Raw genomic sequence first — 20,336 nt, 5'->3', positions numbered from 1 at the left:
CGACGTCGTCAGAAACACGGAGGTATGCAGCTGCCAACGTCGTCAGAAACACGGAGGCATGCAGACCCTGGAGAGGGCAAACTCACGCTACCGAGGTTGTCAGAAACACCGAGGTATGCACGAGCCTGGAGAGGCGACGACTAATACTCAGCTACCCCGTCCTCAGAAACACGGAGGTATGCAGCTACCAAGGTTTTCAGAAACACCAAGGTATGCAGACCCTGGAGAGGGCAAACTCACGCTACCGAGGTTGTCAGAAACACCGAGGTATGCACGAGCTTGGAGAGGCGACGACTAATACTCAACCTGGAGAGGCCACTCAACAATTTTCCCACCGGAAGACACTACAAGTCGGAAGGATGGCTTACTCCCCGGACAATTGGGTCAACTCCTTTACTTGTCAACCGGTACACCAAAAAGCCGTTCGACTAAGTAAAGGGGGGGCAGCTGTAGACCCCTAAAATTGTCCGGGTCGGAAATAAGACTCAAAGACTCTCGAAGACCGAAGGAAAGTCAGCCGGAAGGACTCCTGGAAGACCCTAGGATGATTCTTTGTAGGTCTAGAAGTCTTAGAATAGCTTAGAATAAGGGTGTGCGAGGATTGGAGCTCAATACACCCTCCCAGAGGTTCAGTACGGCCGTACTGAGCCATTTGAACTGCAATACGGCCGTAGTGAACTCAATACGGCCGTACTGAAGTTTTTGAACTTCAGTACGGTCGTACCAAATTCAATACGGCCGTACTGTAGTTCAAAAAACTTCAGTACGGGCCGTACCAAATTCAATACGGCCGTACTGTAGTTCAAAAACCCAGTACGGGCCGTATTGACCTCCCAGGCCGTATTGCGCCTCAATCCTATAAATAGGACGTCATTGGCACGTCCTCCCACACTTTTTCCACATTTTAAGACCCTCGTGCTGAGTATTCTTGGGTTTTTGAGCTATTCTCTGCCCTAGAAGTCTCTCCGAGAGCCGATCCGACGAAGTTCTTGAGTCATGAGCCATTAGCTTGAGACTCGAACAAGTCGAAGGGAAATCTCTTTGATTTCCGTAGTAAAAACTATCTTAAGGGGAAAGAAGCGAGCGGCCGTGTAGTGAGAAGGAGCGCCAAAAAGCCTCCCAAAACTTCGTTCTGAATATATAAAAGCCCGCTTCGAAGGTTTTCTCCCAAATCCTTTCTTTTATCGCTTTTATTTATTTTTTTGATTGCTGCATTGCATGTTTAGAATTTTCATAATGTAAATATTTTACTAATAATCGTTTCTAATAAATAGGGGTAATTTAGTAACTTTACACTATTATTCATGAAATAATCCGTCATAGGGAACCCGAAAGGGGCGTTGTGGGGTGCTAACACCTTCCTCGCACGTAACCGACTCCCTTACCCGACTCTGGTTGTAATGGCCAAAGTTGATTTGCGAAAATCAATTGCCTTATATCTTTTTCCAATGTTTTGAGTAAAACATTGGTGGCGACTCCAAGAACCCTTCTTTTTGCAAAAACCACTAATCCATGGAGGGTCCCGCTTGGGATTAACATGGATTGGTGAATCATTTAATAAAATTGTTAGTTCGATGAGGTCTCAGTTTGAGAATAAGTCGTTCTAACAATCCACCATTTTTCAAACTTAAAAAGAGTCCAACCATCGTCGCGAATACCAAGGTCCGTTTCGGCGGGTGGCGACAACCACTCATATAATCCAAACTTGGTCTTGAAAGCGGTTTTCCATTCATCTCCTTCTTTGATTCTAATTTGATTGTATCCGCTTTTAAGATCAACTTTAGAAAATATGATGGCTCCATGAAGCTCATCTAACATGTCATCAAGCCTAGGAATGGGATGTCTATACTTCACAGTGATGTTGTTGATGGCTCTACTATCACAACACATTCTCCACTTGCCATCTTTCTTTGGAACCAACAACACTGGAACAGCACAAGGACTTAAGCTCTTTCGAACCCAGCCCTTCTCCAACAACTCTTGGACCTGAGACTCAATTTCTTTAGTTTCTTGGGGGTTGGTCCTATAGGCAGGCCTATTAGGTAGGCTAGCCCCAGGCACCAAATCAATTTGATGTTCTATTCCTCTAGAAGGAGGAAGGCCCATTGGACCCTCGGGAGGAAATAGATCATCAAATTCTTTTAAAAGTGTTTTTACCCCCTTAGGTAAAGTCTCATGTCCACTAGATGTGGCAGTGCAAGAAAGAGTTCCTTTACAGAGAAGGATATAAGAGGGTTGTTGAATCAAGAGGTTTTTTTTTGAAGAATTATTTTCTTGAGCAACAACCTCTAGGGAGGGAACTCCTTTTTCCCTAGATTCCTCTCTATCCTTATGTTTCACAGACTTTTTTTTTCACTATTTTCTTCTTTTTTTTTAAACCTTTTCTCACTATCTCTTTTTAGTTTCATTTGTGCTTGATCCTCAGCCACCTGTTGAGGAGAAAGAGGATGAAGCACAAATTTCTTTTCCCTATGAGTAAAGGTAATCTCGTTAGTAAGGCCATTATGCATGGTTTTCTTATCAAATTGCCATGGCCTTCCTAATAAGATATGACAAGCTTCCATTGGTATTACATCACATAGCACTTCATCTTCATAGTTCCCAATAGAAAGCTTGACCTTTACTTGTTGGTCAACTGCTAAGTCACCATCCTCATTAATCCAATGGAGTTGATAAGGCTTAGGATGGGGACTAGTAGTTAAGCCCAACTTCTCAACCAGCCTAGTACTACAACAGTTGCACCATGAACCACTATCAACAATGAGAGAACATGCATTGTTTGAAACTTTGCATCTAGTATGAAAAATGTTCTCTCTTTGTGATAGAGTATCACTAGGTTGGTTGTTGAGGAGTCTCCTAATCATTAAGAGCTCCCCTTCATAAGGAAAAGTAGACTCTACACATTTCTCTTGATCACTTGCTTCTTCCTCACTATTACTAGAGGAAGTAGTAGCCTCATCTTGGCTACTATAAATGTCATGCCCCCTCATGATCATGACCTTCTTTGTGGGGCATTGGGCGACAATGTGGCCTCTCCCTAAACATTTAAAGCACTTAATGTCGCTAGTCCTAGAACTAGTGTGTGTAGTGTCCTTTCCTTTTCCTTTTTCTTTTTCTGTGGCTAGATTCTTGGAGGGTTCAAAAGTTTTCTTCTTTTCAAAAGTTTTTCCCTCTTTCTTGGAATCTTTCTTTAGAAATGAAGAGTTGGAGCTAATTTTGTAAGATTTCCTCATTCTTTGTTGTTCTACCCTTACACAAAGTTGGACCAAGTCATTTAGGTCCCTGTAGGGTAGTAGCTCCACTTGGTCTCTTATTTCTAAATTAAGACCACTTAAGAATCTAGCTACAGTTGTAGCTTCCTCTTCCCTAATACAAGCCCTCATCATTAATAGCTCCATTTGTTGCCTGTACTGTTCTACAGACATGTCTCTTTGTTGGAGCCTTTGGAGCTTATTCATAAGCTCCCTCCCATAGTAGGTGGGAATGTGCCTCCTCCTCATTGCACTTTTAAGATCATTCCAATATTGAATTGGAGGATCATTGTGGAGGCGTCTCTCTCTCTCTAGGGCTGTCCACCAATACATGGCATGCCCTTGGAAGCTAAGGGCAGCCAAAGGGACTTTCCTCTCTTCACTTACCCTATGGCAAGCAAAGAGTTGCTCAACCTTCATTTCCCAATCTAGATAAGACTCCACATCATCTTTGCCAAAGAATTGTGGGAGGTCAACCTTGACTTCCCTTGGCCTAGTAGTTCTCCTAGGAGTATGTTGGTAGTGATCCCCTTGATTCATGCTTTCATTAGGGGATGTATATTGAGAATGTGAGCTCCTACTCTTTTTCCTATGTTTCTTCATATCTTCTTTCAATTTTTCTTCCTTTTGCCTTAAAATTCTCAATTCTTCCTCTAAATAAGCAAGTTGTCCTTCTCTTTCAATTCTTTCCTTCTCTCTTTGAATGGACTCTTGCTTTTTCCATAGTTTAAGTGATTTGAGCCCTTTAGTGATGTAAGAAAGACTTTTTGGAGAGCCATCACTTTCACTATTGGAGGAATTTTGAGACATTTTAATTCAAGAGATTTTTCCACACAAAAATAGTTTTTATGAAAATAAGATTTTTTTTTAAGTGCTTAGACTTGGCACTTGGAGGTCTAAGAGTACAAATTGAACTTTGGAGGGAGGTGAGCTACTAAAGAGCCACTTAATAACCAAGCCTCTTCAAGTAAAAATCTCTAAACCCCTTTGTACTTTTGTCTTGCACAAAGATCTTTTCTTAAAGAAAAATAACAAACAAGTGCCTATGTGTACAATTTATATGATGCTTGAAATCATAAAGAGCAAGAAAACATAAATTGCTTGAAAACTTAAATGACTTAAAACATAAATTGCTTAAAACATAAATGACTTGAAAACATAAACTAGGCGTTGAAAGCAATTAAACCTAAGTGAGAGCTTGAAAGGCACCAAAGACCTTCAAGGACCACTCTCACAAGTACTACACGATATTTACTATGAAAATTCTTAAGGAGAGATGGAGATACACCAAAGGCACTCCAAGACACTCCTTAATAAAGGCCTTGTACAAAAATTTAGAAAACAAAAATTACAAGGAAAATGAAATTCAAATTTGCTTCAAATGAAATGCAAATTCACACTCCAAATGAAATGTAAATTCACTTTCAAATGAAATTAGTGGCTGCACTTAATTTCAAGGAAAACAAATTAGCCACTAATTGAGAAACAAATTTAGAGACGGATTTTGTAAAGAAAACAAATTTTAGAAACCAAAAATTCCGTCACTAAAATTTGTCACTAATTTTCACAAAAATTTTCACAACTAGCTTTCTTCCTTCTTGCTCCAATTCAGCCACCAAGTTGCAGCCTCACAAGGTGTTTCACTCCTCTCTTAGAAGCAACCTTGACTTTGGTCACTTCTAGGTGTTTTCAAGAGCCTAGCCACCAAGAGAGAACAAACTCCCTAAGCAACCACCAAAGCCTTCAAGTGGATGTCCTTTGCCTTGGCCTCCTACACCTTTTAAGAAGCACTCAACCACCTTCAAGACTAGAATATTAGTGTAAAACTGAAAAAGAACAATTTAGAATAGCTACACCAATTGGTGGAAAACAAATGAGACAAGACTAGAAAGAATTCCACAAAAATTGACAAGCAAAAATTAAGGCAAATTTAGAAAGCTAGCACACAAAAGAATAACCTAGGAATGGTACTAGAATGAATTAACAAATCAAAAGCTAAGATTAGAAAACAAAATAAGACTCAAATATATGGCTGGACCAATGCAAACATGTCACAAGAATTTTCCAAATCCGAGAGCACACAACACCAAATTTTCACTCCTATGGCTTTTTCTTTTGCTATTTTCTTTCTTTTTCTTTTGCAAAATATTTTTCTCTTAATTTTATTTTGATGTTCAGGAGTTTCAATGCCTTTTAAACACTTAGAAGTCTCGGATTTAGTGTAAAAATACTGCAGCAAAAATTTCACACAAAACAAGAGGTGTTCACATGCATTTTGTAACTAGTGCTTCACTATTTTGTATTATTTTGAGAGAAAATTTTTAAGCACTCATTCTTTTGTTTTTCTCATGCATTTAAGACACTCACACCTCTGTTTTGGTTCTGTTTTAAGGTTAAAAAAAAAATTGCACAAAGTTTCAACCACAACACAAGACACAAGGAGACCTAATTGGAAAGTGTTTATGAACTTTTCTTTGACAAACTTTTAACAAGACATAATAGAAACCTAACTCTAGGAAATTTGCTAGAACTAATAGCAAATTAGGAACTCAATCATGTAAAACAAAAGCACATATAGTAAGGTACAGATTTAATAAGAAAAGACACAACAAATTCGGACACAAAAATGCTAAACAAAAATTAGGTCAAACAAGCTAGTCTAGGAAGTTTCAACATACAAAGACTACACATGACTTTCTAGGACAAAACAAGAGATTCAAAAACAAAATCTATGCTCAATGAATGTTGTCCAATCACGGACACATGTGAATGAATGGAGAAGACTCAAGCAAAAACCAAAAGCACAAGCACAAGAGTACCTAAAGCACAAAACCGAAATTGATTCACAAGAATAGGAACAAGCAAACATGAATCAATTACTTCATATTAGACATATAGGATCCATCAAAAATTTTAGAAGACATAGATCCATTCAGCAAACACAAGTTTAGACAAAAATAAGGAAGGAACAACACGGATTCAAGTAGAAAAAGTTTGGAAACAAAACCTCAAGAGCACTAGGCTCTAGATACCAAAAATGATGGAGCTAAGTTGAAGAAGATTGATGAACTTCAACTCCTCCATGCTTGGACAGAATGTTCTTGAGGTTAATCCTTTGGAGAAGCTTGAATCTCCATGAAAGAAGCTTCCATGGAGGAAAGGCCTTGAAGAGGAGGTTCGGCCACTTCCTAAAGCTTGTGAAGGAAGCTTGAGGAACCAAAGCAAAGTTGGAGAACTTTGCTAGAAAACCTAGGAGAGAACTCTCTACGGTTTTATGACTCTTGAGTGGGAGAGAAATTCAGATTTTATTTCTCAAATTTGTCAAAAGTGAGTACAAGTGTAGGAAAATCAAATATATAGGGTAAGGTAGCTTGTAGGAGAAGCTAACCTTAACCATGGTTCACTAGGAACCATGGTAGGGTTATCTTAAACTCCCACGGTTTAGCTAGCTTCTAGGAGAAGCTAACCTTGACCATGGTTCACTTAGGAACCATGGTAAGGTAAGCTAACCTTGCTTGAGTTTAGAAGCTTGCAAGACAAGCTTCAAACTCAAGAAGGAATGCTTGAGAAATTCGGCCAAGGAGAAGGAACAAGCTAGGCGGCCCATGGTTCAAAATGCTCCTTGAATTGATTTGAAAATCTTTGATTTGGTTTAGTTAGGTTCATCATTTGATGATGAAACCTAGCTAAATCAAATCTATGAAAAATTAGGAGCAAAATGAGTCCAATATGTAAAATTTTGCCTAGGCCCAACTCAGGCCTAATTTCTGAGCACACCCTCAAGCATTGCTAAATGTCACCCCCTTTTCCCTACTGAAAAAATACAAAATGAAAGTATCAACTAGGGAGGTTAAATGGAGCTAAACTCTCCAAGTAGCCTACCTTAAAAACAATATACAATCACTAGGAAAAAGCAAGTAAAGTGCCTCACAAATACAAAGGCAAAATAACCTATACAAAATACTATGCATAAACTGTACAATATAAACAAATAGAACTAAGGCCTTCTCTTCATGATAGAGCATTCCAAGTGAAGATTACCTTGGGCCTGACAAGCCCATTAGTCTTCTCAATATCCAGCTCTTCCTGTATCCTCCTAGCCATAGCTCTGGTCACTGGGCCATTGGCCCATGGTCTATCAGGTTCATCATATGATGATGAGACCTAGCTAAATCAAATCTATGAAAAATTAGGAGCAAAATGAGTCCAATATGCAAAATTTTGCCTAGGCCCAGTTCAGGCCTAATTTCTAAGCACACCCTCAAGCTTTGCTAAATGTTACCCCCTTTTCCCTACTGAAAAAATACAAAATGAATGTATCAACTAGGGAGGTTAAATGGAGTTAAACTTTCAAAGTAACCTACCTCAGAATCAATATACAAACACTAACAAAAGCAAATAAAGTGCCTCACAAATACAAAGAAAAAAATAACCTATACAAAAGACTATTTGAAAACTATACAATATATACAAATAGAACTAGGCCTTCTCTTCATGATAGAGCATTCCAAGTGAAGAATACGTTGGGCTTGACAAGTCCACTAGTCTTCACAAGGTCCAACTCTTCTTGGATTCTTCTAGCCATAGCTCTAGTGACTGGACCCTTGGTCCATGGTCTATCATCCCCTCCTTCTTGAGAAAGATTTGTCCTCAAATCTGTAGGTTCATCTTCCTCATCATAACCTGCAAAGGGAATAAGATCACTCACATTAAAAGTGTTGCTTACTCCATAATCACTGGGAAGCTCTAACCTGTAAGCATTATCATTGATTCTTTGGAGGACTTGGAAGGGACCATCTCCTCTTGGGTTGAGTTTAGACTTCCTTTGAGAAGGAAACCTTTCCTTTCTCAAATGAAGCCAAACCCAATCCCCTTCCTAAAAAATGAGGGTTTTCTTACCCTTGCTTCTATCTAAAGCAGTTCTCTCATTTTGTTGTTGTATATGAGTTTTAACCTTCTCATGTAATTTCTTAACAAATTCAGCCCTAGATACCCCTTCTTTATGAAAGTAATGAGAAGAATCTGGTAGGGGTATTAGGTCTAAAGGAGTAAGAGGGTTAAAACCATACACAACCTCAAAAGGTGAGATTTTGGTAGTCTTATGAACTACCCTGTTGTAAGCAAATTCAATGTGGGGCAAGTACTCATCCCAAGACTTTTGGTTACCCTTAAGGACTGCCCTTAACATTGTAGATAGGGATCTATTAACTACTTCTGTTTGCCCATCAGTTTGTGGGTGACAAGTAGTAGAGAAAAGCAATTTAGTTCCTAGCCTACTCCAAAGAGTTTTCCAGAAATGGCTAAGGAACTTAGTATCCCTATCTGAGACAATGGTTTTGGGTAGACCATGAAGTCTAACCACTTCCTTGAAGAAGAGTCTTGCTATGTTGCTTGCATCATCTATTTTGTGGCAGGGTATAAAGTGGGCCATTTTACTAAATCTGTCCATTACCACAAAAATCGAATCCATGCCTCTCTTGGTCTTGGGCAAGCCCAAAATAAAGTTCATACTGATATCAACCCATGGAGAGTTAGCAACAGGTAAGGGTGTATAGATGCCATGAGGCATTACTTTAGACTTTGCTTGTAAACAAGTTATACATCTAGAGCAAAACCTCTCAACATCCCTTCTCATATGGGGGCAAAAGAATTTTTCTTTTAGAAAGCTTAGAGTCTTTTCAACTCCAAAGTGCCCCATTAGACCACCCTCATGACTTTCTTTAACAAGGAGTTTTCTTATAGATCCTTGGGGTATACAAATTCTTCCTTCTTTATACAAATACCCCTCAGAAATATAGAAACCTCCTTGAGGCTTTGCTAAACATTGGGTATAATTTTCTTTGAATTCGAGATCATTAGTATACAACTCCTTAATGTGATTAAATCCCAAGATTTGAGATCCAAGGGAGACTAACAAAGTGTGTCTCCTAGAAAGGGCATCAGCCACAACATTATTTTTCCATTTCTTGTATTTAATCACATATGGGAATTGTTCTAAGAACTCTACCCACTTAGCATGCCTTTTATTTAGTTTGCCTTGGCCCCTCAAATATTTAAGTGACTCATGGTCACTATGAATGACAAACTCTTTGTGAATAAGGTAGTGTTCCCAAGTTTGAAGGGCCCTAACCAAAGCATAGAGCTCTTTGTCATAGGTAGGATAGTTAAGAGAGGCACCCTTGAGTTTCTCACTGAAATATGCAATAGGGTGCCCACCCTGTAACAAAACCGCCCCTATGCCAACTCCAGAGGCATCACATTCTAACTCAAAAGTTTTTGAAAAATCAGGTAGAGCTAGAAGTGGTGCATGAGTAAGCTTATGCTTTAAGGTTGTGAAGGCATTTTCTTGTTTCTCTCCCCATATAAATTCCACATTTTTCTTGACTAAGTCATTTAATGGGGAGGCAAGTGTGGAGAAATTAGGAACAAACCTCCTATAGAAGCTTGCCAAACCATGGAAGCTCCTAATATCTTCAACATTCTTAGGAGTGGGCCATTCTTGGATGGCCTTGATTTTCTCGGGGTCCACATGAACCCTTTTTTTTACTAATGATAAACCCTAAGAAAACAACACTACACAAAAAGTACATTTTTCTAAATTTCCAAAAAGTTGGTTTTTCCTAAGAATATCAAAAACTTGCCTTAAGTGTCCTATGTGATCACTTAGGCACCTACTATATATGAGAATGTCATCAAAATAAACTACTACAAATTTACCTATACAATCCCTTAGAACATGATTCATGAGACGCATAAAGGTACTAGGAGCATTGGTTAGCCCAAAAGGCATCACCAACCATTCATACAATCCAAACTTGGTCTTGAAAGCGGTTTTCCATTCATCACCCTTTTTAATTCTTATTTGATTATAACCACTTTTAAGATCAACTTTGGAAAATATGATGGATCCATGAAGCTCATCTAGCATGTCATCAAGTCTAGGGATAGGATGCCTATATTTCACAGTGATGTTGTTGATGGCTCTACTATCACAACACATTCTCCACTTGCCATCCTTCTTGGGAACCAACAACACTGGAACAACACAAGGACTTAAGCTCTTTCGAACCCAGCCCTTCTCCAACAACTCTTGGACTTGAGACTCAATTTCTTTTGTTTCTTGGGGGTTGGTCCTATAGGCAGGCCTATTAGGTAAGCTAGCCCCAGGCACCAAATCAATTTGATGTTCTATTCCTCTAGAAGGAGGAAGGCCCATTGGACCCTCGGGAGGAAATAGATCATCAAATTCCATTAAGAGTGTTTTTACCCCCTTAGGTAAAGTCTCATGTCCACTAGATGTGGCAGTGCAAGATAGAGTTCCTTTACAGAGAAGGATATAAGAGGGTTGTTGAATCAAGAGGGTTTGTTTGGAAATTACATTCTCTTGAGTAACAACTTCTAGAGAGGGAACTCCTTTCTCCCTAGATTCCTCTCTATCCTTAGTTTTCACGGACTTTTTTTTTTCTCTATTTTCCTCTTTTTTTAAAATCTTTTTTCTCTATCTCTTTTGAGTTTCATTTGTGCTTGATCCTCACCCACCTGTTGAGGAGTAAGAGGATGAAGCACAAATTTCTTTTCCCTATGAGTAAAGGTAATCTCGTTAGTAAGGCCATTGTGCATGGTTTTCTTATCAAATTGCCATGGCCTTCCTAATAAGATATGACAAGCTTCCATTGGTACTACATCACATAGCACCTCATCTTCATAGTTCCCAATAGAAAGCTTGACCTTTACTTGTTGGTCAACTGCTAGGTCACCATCCTCATTAATCCAATGGAGTTGATAAGGTTTAGGATGGGGACTAGTAGTTAATCCCAACTTCTCAACCAGCCTAGTGCTACAACAGTTGCACCAAGAACCACTATCAACAATGACAGAACATGCATTGTTTGAAACTTTGCATCTAGTGTGAAAGATGTTCTCCCTTTGTGATAGAGTATCACTAGGTTGGTTGTTGAGGAGTCTCCTAATCATTAAGAGCTCCCCTTCATAAGGAAAAGTAGACTCTACACCTTCTTCTTGCTCACTTGCTTCTTCCTCACTATTACTAGAGGAAGTAGTAGCCTCATCTTGGCTACTATAAATGTCATGCCCCCTCATGATCATGACCTTCTTTGTGGGGCATTGGGAGGCAATGTGACCCCTCCCTAAACATTTAAAGCACTTAATGTCACTAGTCCTAGAACTAGTGTGTGTAGTGTCCTTTCCCTTTCCTTTATCTTTTTCTGTAGCTTGATTCTTGGAGGGTTCAAAAGTTTTCTTCTTTTCAAAAGTCTTTCCCTCCTTCTTGGAATCTTTCTTTAGAAATGAAGAGTGGGAGCTATCTTTTTTGTAAGATTTTCTCATTCTTTGTTGTTCTACCCTTACACAAAGTTGGACCAAGTCATTTAGGTCCCTGTAGGGTAGTAGCTCCACTTGGTCTCTTATTTCTAAATTAAGACCACTTAAGAATCTAGCTACAGTTGTAGCTTCCTCTTCCCTAATGCATGTCCTCATCATTAAAAGCTCCATTTGTTGCCTGTACTGTTCTACAGACATGTCTCTTTGTTGGAGCCTTTGGAGCCTATTCATAAGCTCCCTTCCATAATAGGTGGGAATGTGCCTCCTCCTCATAGCACTTTTGAGATCATTGCAATATTGAATTGGAGGATCATTGTGGAGGCGTCTCTCTCTCTCTAGAGCAGTCCACCAATACATGGCATGCCCTTGGAAGCTAAGGGTAGCCAGAGGGACTTTTCTCTCTTCACCTACCCTGTGGCAAGCAAAGAGTTGCTCAACTTTCATCTCCCAATCTAAGTATACTTCCACATCATCTTTACCAAAGAATTGTGGAAGGTCAACTTTGACTTCCCTAGGTCTTATGGACCTTCTAGGAGTGTGTTGGTAGTGATCCCCTTGATTCATGCTTTCATTAGGGGATGTATATCGGGAATGTGAGCTCCTACTCTTTTTCCTATGTTTCTTCATATCTTCTTTCAATTTTTCTTCTTCTTGTCTAAAAATCCTCAATTCTTCCTCTAAATAAGCAAGTTGTCCTTCTCTTTCAATCTTTTCCTTCTCTCTTTGAATGGACTCTTGCTTTTTCCATAGTTTAAGTGATTTGAGCTCTTTAGTGATATATGAAAGACTTTTTGGAGAGCCATCACTTTCACTATGGGAGGAATTTTGAGACATTTTAATTCAAGAATATTTTTCACACAAAAATAGTTTTTATGAAAATAATATTTTTTTGAAGTGCTTTAGACTTGGCACTTGGAGGTCTAAGAGTACAAATTGAACTTTGGAGGGAGGTGAGCTACTAAAGAGCCACTTAATAACCAAGTCTCTTCAAGTAAAAATCTCTAAACCCCCTTGTACTTTTGCCTTGCACAAATCAATTTTCACAAAGTTCTTTTCTCAAAAATAACAAACAAGTGCCTATGTGTACAATTTATATGATGCTTGAAAACATAAAGAGCAAGAAAACATAAATTTCTTGAAAACTTAAATGACTGAAAACATAAATTGCTTAAAACATAAAGTGCTTGAAAACTTAAAGACAAGAAAACATAAACTAGGCGTGGTAAGCAATTTAAACCTAGGTGAGAGCTTGAAAGGCACCAAAGACCTTCAAGGACCACTCTCACAAGTACTACACGAAATTTATTTATAAGAATTCTTAAGGAGAGATGGAGATACACCAAAGCCACTCCAAGACACTCCTTAATAAAGGCCTTGTACAAAAATTTGGAAATTAAAAATTACAAGAAAATGAAATTCAAATTTTCTTCAAATGAAATGCAAATTCACACTCCAAATGAAATGTAAATTCACATTCAAATGAAATTAGTGGCTGCACTTTAATTTCAAAGAAAACAAATTGCCACTAATTTAGGAACAAATTTAGTAACGGATTTTGTGAGGAAAACTAGTTTTGGAACCAAAAATTCCGTTACTAAATTAGTCTCTAATTTTCACAAAAATTTTACAAATGGTATAGTTCCTTCTTGCTCCACTCCAGCCACCAAGTTGCTGCCTCACAAGGTGTTTCACTCCTCTTTTTAGAAGTAACTTTGATTTTAGTCACTTCTAGGTGTTTTCAAGAGCCTATCCACCAAGAGAGAACAAACTCCCTAAGCAACCACCAAAGCCTTCAAGTGGATGTCCTTTGTCTTGGCCTCCTACACCTTTTAAGAAGCACTCAACCACCTTCAAGACTAGAATATTAGTGCTAAAACTGAAAAGGAAAAATTTAGAATAGCTACACCAAATGGTAGAAAAGAATGAGACAAGACTAGAAAGAGTTTCACAAATGACAAGCAACAATTAAGGATAATTTTGAAAGCTAGCACTCACAAGAATAATCTATGAATGGCACTAGAATTGGATTACAAAAATCAAAATCTAAGATTATAAACCAAACAAGACACAAAGATGTGGCTGGACCAATGCAAAGATGTAACAAAAATACACCAAATCCGAGAGCAACACTTCACCAATTTTCACTCCTTTTTTTGGCTTTTTCTTTGGCTATTTCTTTCTTTTTCTTTTGCAAAATATTTTTCTCTTATTTTTCTTTTGATGTTCAGGAGTTTCAATGCCTTTTAAACACTTAGAAGTCTCGAATTTAATGTAAAAATACTGCAGCAAAAAATTTCATACAAAACAAGAGGTGTTTTCATGCATGTTATAACTAGTGCTTCACTATTTTGTATTATTTTTAGGTCAAATTTTTAAGCACTCATTCTTTTGTTTTTCTCATGCATTTAAGACACTCACACCTCTGTTTTGGCTATGTTTTAAGGCTAAAAAAATTGCACAAAGTTTCAGCCACAACACAAGACACAAGGAAACCTAATAGGAGAAGTGTTTAACAATTTTTTTTTTTGCAAAACTTTTAACAAGACATAATAGAAACCTAACTCTAGGAAATTTGCTAGAACTAATAGCAAATTAAGAACTCAAACATGTAAAGCAAAAGCACATATAGTAAGGTACAGATTTAATAAGCAAAGACACACAAATTTCGGACACAACACAAAACAAAAAAAAATTAGGTCAAACAAGCTAATCTAGGAAGTTTCAACATACAAAGGACTATACATGACTTTCTAAGACAAAACAATTGATTAAGAAACAAAATCTATACTCAATGCATGTTGTCCAATCACGGACACATGTGAATGAATGGAGATACTCAAGCAAAATAAAACCACAAGTATAGGAACCTAAAGCACAACAAAACCGGTTTGATTCAAGAATTAGAAGAACAAGCAAATATGAATCAAACTATTATTATTTGACATTTTGGATCCATCAAAGTGTGAATAAAATCTAGATCCATTCAGCAAACATAAGAAGACATGTAATAGGTGGAAGATACAACACGGATTCAAGTAAAACAAGTTAGAAACAAAACCTCAAGAGCACTAGGCTCTAGATACCAAAAATAATGGAGCTAGGATGAAGAGGATTGAAGTTCTCCATTAGTTCCATGCTTAGGACCGTGAACTCTTGAGGTGTTCTTAGAGACTTTGAAGCTCCACGAAGAAACCTTCCATGGATGAGAAGTCTTCAAGGTAATTCGGTTACTCCTAGCTTTGTGTAGAAGCTTGAGGAACCAAAGTGAAGGTTCAAAACCTTGGATAAAAAACCTAGGAGAGAACTCTCTATGGTTTTATGACTCTTGAGTGGGAGAGAAATTCAGATTTTATTTCTCAAATTTGTCAAAAGTGAGTACAAGAGTAGTATTTACAAATATATAGGGAGAGGTAGCTTGTAGGAGAAGCTAACCTTAACCATGGTTCACTAGGAACCATGGTAAGGTACACTTAACCCCCACGGTTTAGCTAGCTTGTAGGAGAATCCAACCTTGACCATGGTTCACTTAAGAACCATGGTAAGGTAAGCTAACCTTACAAAGGTTTAGAAGCTTGCAAGGCAAGCTTCAAACCTTGAAGAGTAGACATGAGAAATTCGGCCAAGAACAAAGGTAGTAGGCTAGGCGGCCTTGGGATAATTTGGCTCCATGAATTAATTCAAAAATATTTGATTTGGTTTAGTTAGGTTCATCATATGATGATGATACCTAGCTAAATCAAATCTATGAAAAATTAAGAGCAAAATGAGTCCAATATGGAAAATTTTGCCTAGGCCCAGTTCAGGCCCAATTTCTAAGCACACCCTCAAGCTTTGCTAAATGTCACCCCCTTTTCCCTACTGAAAAAATACAAAATGAATGTATCAACTAGGGAGGTTAAATGGAGTTAAACTCTCCAAGTAACCTACCTCAGAATCAATATACAAACACTAACAAAAGCAAATAAAGTGCCTCACAAATACAAAGGCAAAAATAACCTATACAAAAGACTATTTGAAAACTATACAATATATACAAATAGAACTAGGCCTTCTCTTCATGATAAAGCATTCCAAGTGAAGAATACCTTGGGCTTGACAAGTCCACTAGTCTTCACAAGGTCCAACTCTTCTTGGATTCTTCTAGCCATAGCTCTAGTGACTGGACCCTTGGTCCATGATCTATCATAAGGGAGCTTATCATCAATTTTTTTTTTAAACTCCCTAGGTTCATGATTTCTCGTTCATCAGTGGAGTTTTCTTTAGCTTCCCAAACTATGTTCTTTTGAAGCAAATTCTTATTTATTTTTTTCTTTTTGCTTCAATTTCCTATTTTGCGTGCCTCCTTTTCAAAATTTCAAATAATCTCCTATTTGGGTTGAGGAATGAAATCTTTCTAAATTGGAAGAAGTCTGAGAAGATGTAGACTTTGCCTTCTGTTGAAAGGATGACGAGAGTCCAAAGTCTAGTAGGTCTCCTTAGTATAAGGGCACACGATTCTTGTACTTTAGAATTTTCTCCTTTCTCAAAATTTTTTACATACTATGTGCCTTCCATTTTCTAGTGAATATATATGCTAAACTAAAAGATGCATGATATTTGTTTTCTACCTAAATTATATCATGTTTTTGACTAAAGGTTATGATGTATGATTTTTTTTTTTGCTATATTTTTTGTTTTTTATTTTTTAAATAAACTACCCTATATGATGCTTTAGAGTTAGGGTATACAGAAGGGAGTTAAAATTTTTATCATATTTTTTATTAATATCTATTTGTTTGTAATTCTTATCCATTTTGAAATAAATAAACACAAACAAATGCAACACACATATGCTCAAACAAATGTACACCCGCGAACAGTTCTAATCTCACTGGTCTTAAGGCCCCCAAGGTGCCCCCATTATAGGGACCCAGTATCTCTGTCGTCGTCACCTGGCAAACTCTAAGGTCTGTCACAGTATTTCGGGCTAGAGTAACCGGTTATCACCTTGAGTGTGATTTCCGACAAGGCTCACAGGCTCCAAGGCCAAACTTGGGCCGGTCGTACGTCAACCACTCCCTATGTTTATTACCCTCATGCCCCCGAGTGTAGGGGGAACTGTTGTGTGCAAAGGATTGTGTACATTTTTATTCAAACAGGTGCAGAATTTAAATAAACAAACAAACAGGTATTAAAGACAAACAAATAAAAAAATAAAGTAAAGGGGAAAATATTTAAATTATTATTTTTATTTTATTAACTTCATCAATTAAATGGGTCTGACCCTCTTTAAACGTCCCCAGTAGAGTCGTCATCTACCGCAACCCGAAAATTTTCGATCTCGCGACTAATGGTTTAGACACCTTTTAAAAGTCTCATCAATTAAGGAATGCCCGGACACCAGACTAATCCTTAATTAATGGTTTTGAAAATAGGTTCATGGAGTCGCCACCAATATTTTACTCAAAAATATTGGAAAAAGAAAAGGTTTTTAAAAATCCAATAATGGCCTTGATAACCAGAATTGGGTTTGGGGGTCGGTTACGTGTAGGGAAGGTATTAAGCACCCCTACAATGCCCTTAATCGGTACCTTATGATGAAGTTAGCATTATAAATGATAATAATAGAAATATTAAATCCCATTTTATTAATAATTATTTATATGCTTGAAATTTAAATTATACAATTAACCCTAAAATGTCTACATGATTATTTTTATTATAACAATATTTATTATTGTACTATCCGTACTGCGAAGCCGAGCTCCAAGCTCGGCACCACAATGCAAGCCGACCTCGGACGCGCATCGCGTGCCGTCAGCTCGGCATTTAAGTGAATCACAACTGATTCTCGAGGATTGATAGTCATATTTTAGTATATCTTTCTTTATGTGATTTTACCTTGTTTGATTCTTTTTAGTAGCCTTTATTCATGTTTTAGTTCAGATTTGCATTAGTGAATCATTTAGGAATTAGTTATAAATTTTACTAATTTTCCGTAAGAATTTCCTGTTTTGACACAGTTTCTTGTACAAGCCATATCTAGAGCTATTCAACTCGGAATTTGGCAAACTTGGTGTCCCTGTAAAGATAAGACGGAGATCTACAATTCACATGTTGGACGAAAAGCCCAGTTTGGACATTTTCAGACCCAAAATTGTGCTTTAAGGTCGCGGCGCTGCACTTGATTGTTCAGCTTGTCATGAAACTGTTTTGTTTAGTTAATTAGGCTTTTGAATTGTAATTAGTGGACTGGACCTTTGGTTTTAGGCCCATTATTTTGTCTTTAAAAGCATGTAATGACTCAGGAGTTGGGTCTTGGACAATTCATTTTTTTAGATTTTCAGATTTGAGATAACTTCCTCAAGAAGTTTCTCTCAAAAGTCTCTCTTCTCTCTTTAGAAACTTCTCATCTTCTCTCTCACTCTCTCTTTACACGAATCCTTTTCTGTCTCACGGAATTTCTTCTCTCAATTGGAATTTGCTGCAACATGATAATGAGGCACGGCTAATTCCTTAATCGGGTTAAGGTTTCAAGAACTACGGTAAATTTGAGTTTCTAATTTTTACCGAACGAATTCTTTCTTCTTCTCTTTTTTTTTGTTTAGTGTAAATTCTGTTTTTTCATGATATTGAATCTCTGTTTTGAACCCTAAATGAAAATGAGAAGAAGTATTTTCTAATTAGAAATAACCTAAATCCCTAATTCAATCGGTTACTTTCTTGAATTTTGTTGAAATTTGGAATGTGCGATTGTAGTTTCTGTTTTAATAAAATTCACAATCTAGATTTAGATTACTGTTTGGATTAATTTCGGATTGAATTAGATGGATTAATAATTCGTATTTGTTGTGAACAATGATGATTATACCGTAGGAATTGAAACCTTGAACCGAATTTCTATACTACTGAAATTTTGTGTTGATTTGATTTCTTTGCTTTCTTAATGCTTTGCTCTAATTGTTTGCTGGAAAATCTTTTCCCCCTGAGTTCTAAATTGATTTACATACATGATTAAATTCAAAATATAATGTGCTTGTGTCCTTGAGAGATGACCTAGGTTAAGTCCTCTATATTACAGAAATTTGTTGAGGAACCTAGAATTGTTTGATAGTGATACGACTGAGCTATCAAAATGGCGCCGTTGCCGGGGACATAAGTCATTTTGTTTTGATTTTTTATCATGTATACTAACTGTTTGTAGAAATGTTTTTGAATTTATAGTACAGTATTTTGTAATTCAATTCTATGTCTGATTCTATCACTAATTCTGTCTCTAATTCATTGTAGTTTTTGCAGTTTAGTTTTCAATATTATTGTGTTTGTCTTGAATTGTATTGTTTAGGTAATTTGTAGTGTTTTTGTAGCAATATTGTGTGGTTTCTTTGCGGTTTCTTTGTGGTTTCTTTGTGCTGTATTTTAGCTGGAAAAACAGGGAAAGAAAACAGAGGAAAAACAGAGGAAAACACATTCTGAAAACAGAGGACTAGTAGAAATCATTTCCTGAAGAAATTGATTTTGGCTCTCCATGAAACCATTCCGAAAATTTTCAAAGATTCTCTGATTGAGCTGAAACTTGGTCTCCAAAGGTAAAACGTGATTCTGAGCAAACTTACCCCCTATTGGGGGTAAGTTGGGCTTAAAATCACGAAATTCCTTCATCTTCTATGAGTTCTGTATAATTTTTTGTAGGGGTATTTTGGTCTTTTTTGCGAAAGTTGTCAGATTGGGCTGAAAATTGGTAGGAAGGTGGCTAAAATTCACACATCAAGGCACCCCTATTATGGAATAACTACGGGTGTTGGGGGTCCTTTTTGCCAAATTCCTTCATTTAGACCACTTTTTCAATTTTTTACTGTTTTTGATATTTTTAAAAATCACAAAAAAAATTCTCAAAATTAGGAAATCATGTGAGAAATGATGTTCTGGTGGTGAAATATTTTTTAAAATTCATTTGGTATAGTTTTGCATGTTATAGTTGCTTATATAGTAAATATTGACTTTTTTGTTGACTTTTGACTTTTCTGTTGACTTTTGACTTCATAACCTTGTATGTGTTCTTATTTGCATGACTAGGTCCAACCCTGGTACATTACATGATTTTGATCCTGAGATAGAAAGAACACTTCATCATAGGTTAAGGTGTAGGTCTAGTCAGAATAATAATAGTAGTGTAGTTGATTCTGAAGTAGTTATTAATTCTACTTTTAATCCTCAATCCTGCTTAGATAGTGATATTTTTAATTTTCAATCTTGCTCTTCTTCTGAAACTGATTCTGAATTTGATATCATGGCTGATAATCGTGAACTCACTTTGAAGGAATTGGCTACACCTAATGTTGTGTATCAACCATGGTGTGTCCAATATCCTGATAATCAAACAAATTATGAGCTTAAATCTGGACTTATCCATTTGTTGCCCAAGTTTCATGGACTTGCAGGTGAAGATCCTCATAAGCATTTAAAGGAGTTCCATGTAGTGTGTTCCACCATGAGACCTCAAGGAGTTCCTGAAGATCATGTCAAAATGAAGGCATTTCCTTTCTCTCTGGATGGTGTTGCAAAAGATTGGCTCTACTTTCTACCAGCAACAATCACTACATGGAATCAAATGAAGAGATTGTTTCTAGAGAAATTCTTTCCTGCATCCAGAACAGCAGCAATTAAGAAAGAGATTTGTGGTATAAGGCAACTGAATGGAGAAACTTTGTATGAATACTGGGAGAGATTCAACAAGCTGTGTGCTACATGTCCTCAACATCAAAT

General features: G+C 37.2%; 1 protein-coding gene and 1 non-coding gene across 2 annotated transcripts in view; one reads left to right on the top strand and one right to left on the bottom strand.

Annotated features, from left to right (window-relative positions):
• LOC109815891 (nucleobase-ascorbate transporter 6) overlaps positions 1-18,534 on the top strand; it is a 52,498-nt gene extending 33,964 nt beyond the window's left edge. The window contains exon 7 of the mRNA XM_083061237.1: positions 17,594-18,534. The gene's annotated coding sequence lies outside the window, so the exon portion shown is untranslated. The remainder of the gene's footprint in view (positions 1-17,593) is intronic.
• A 1,697-nt stretch (positions 18,535-20,231) lies between these two features.
• On the bottom strand, positions 20,232-20,336 carry LOC145950187 (small nucleolar RNA R71). The gene has a single exon (XR_014428294.1). It is a non-coding gene; the product is annotated as a small nucleolar RNA R71 (small nucleolar RNA).

This window comes from Cajanus cajan, chromosome 7 (genome assembly GCF_000230855.2).
Source record: "Cajanus cajan strain Asha chromosome 7, NIPB_CcT2T_4, whole genome shotgun sequence".
In the NCBI taxonomy this organism is placed as follows: Eukaryota; Viridiplantae; Streptophyta; class Magnoliopsida; order Fabales; family Fabaceae; genus Cajanus; species Cajanus cajan.
This window is presented reverse-complemented; position numbering and strand designations above follow the sequence as displayed.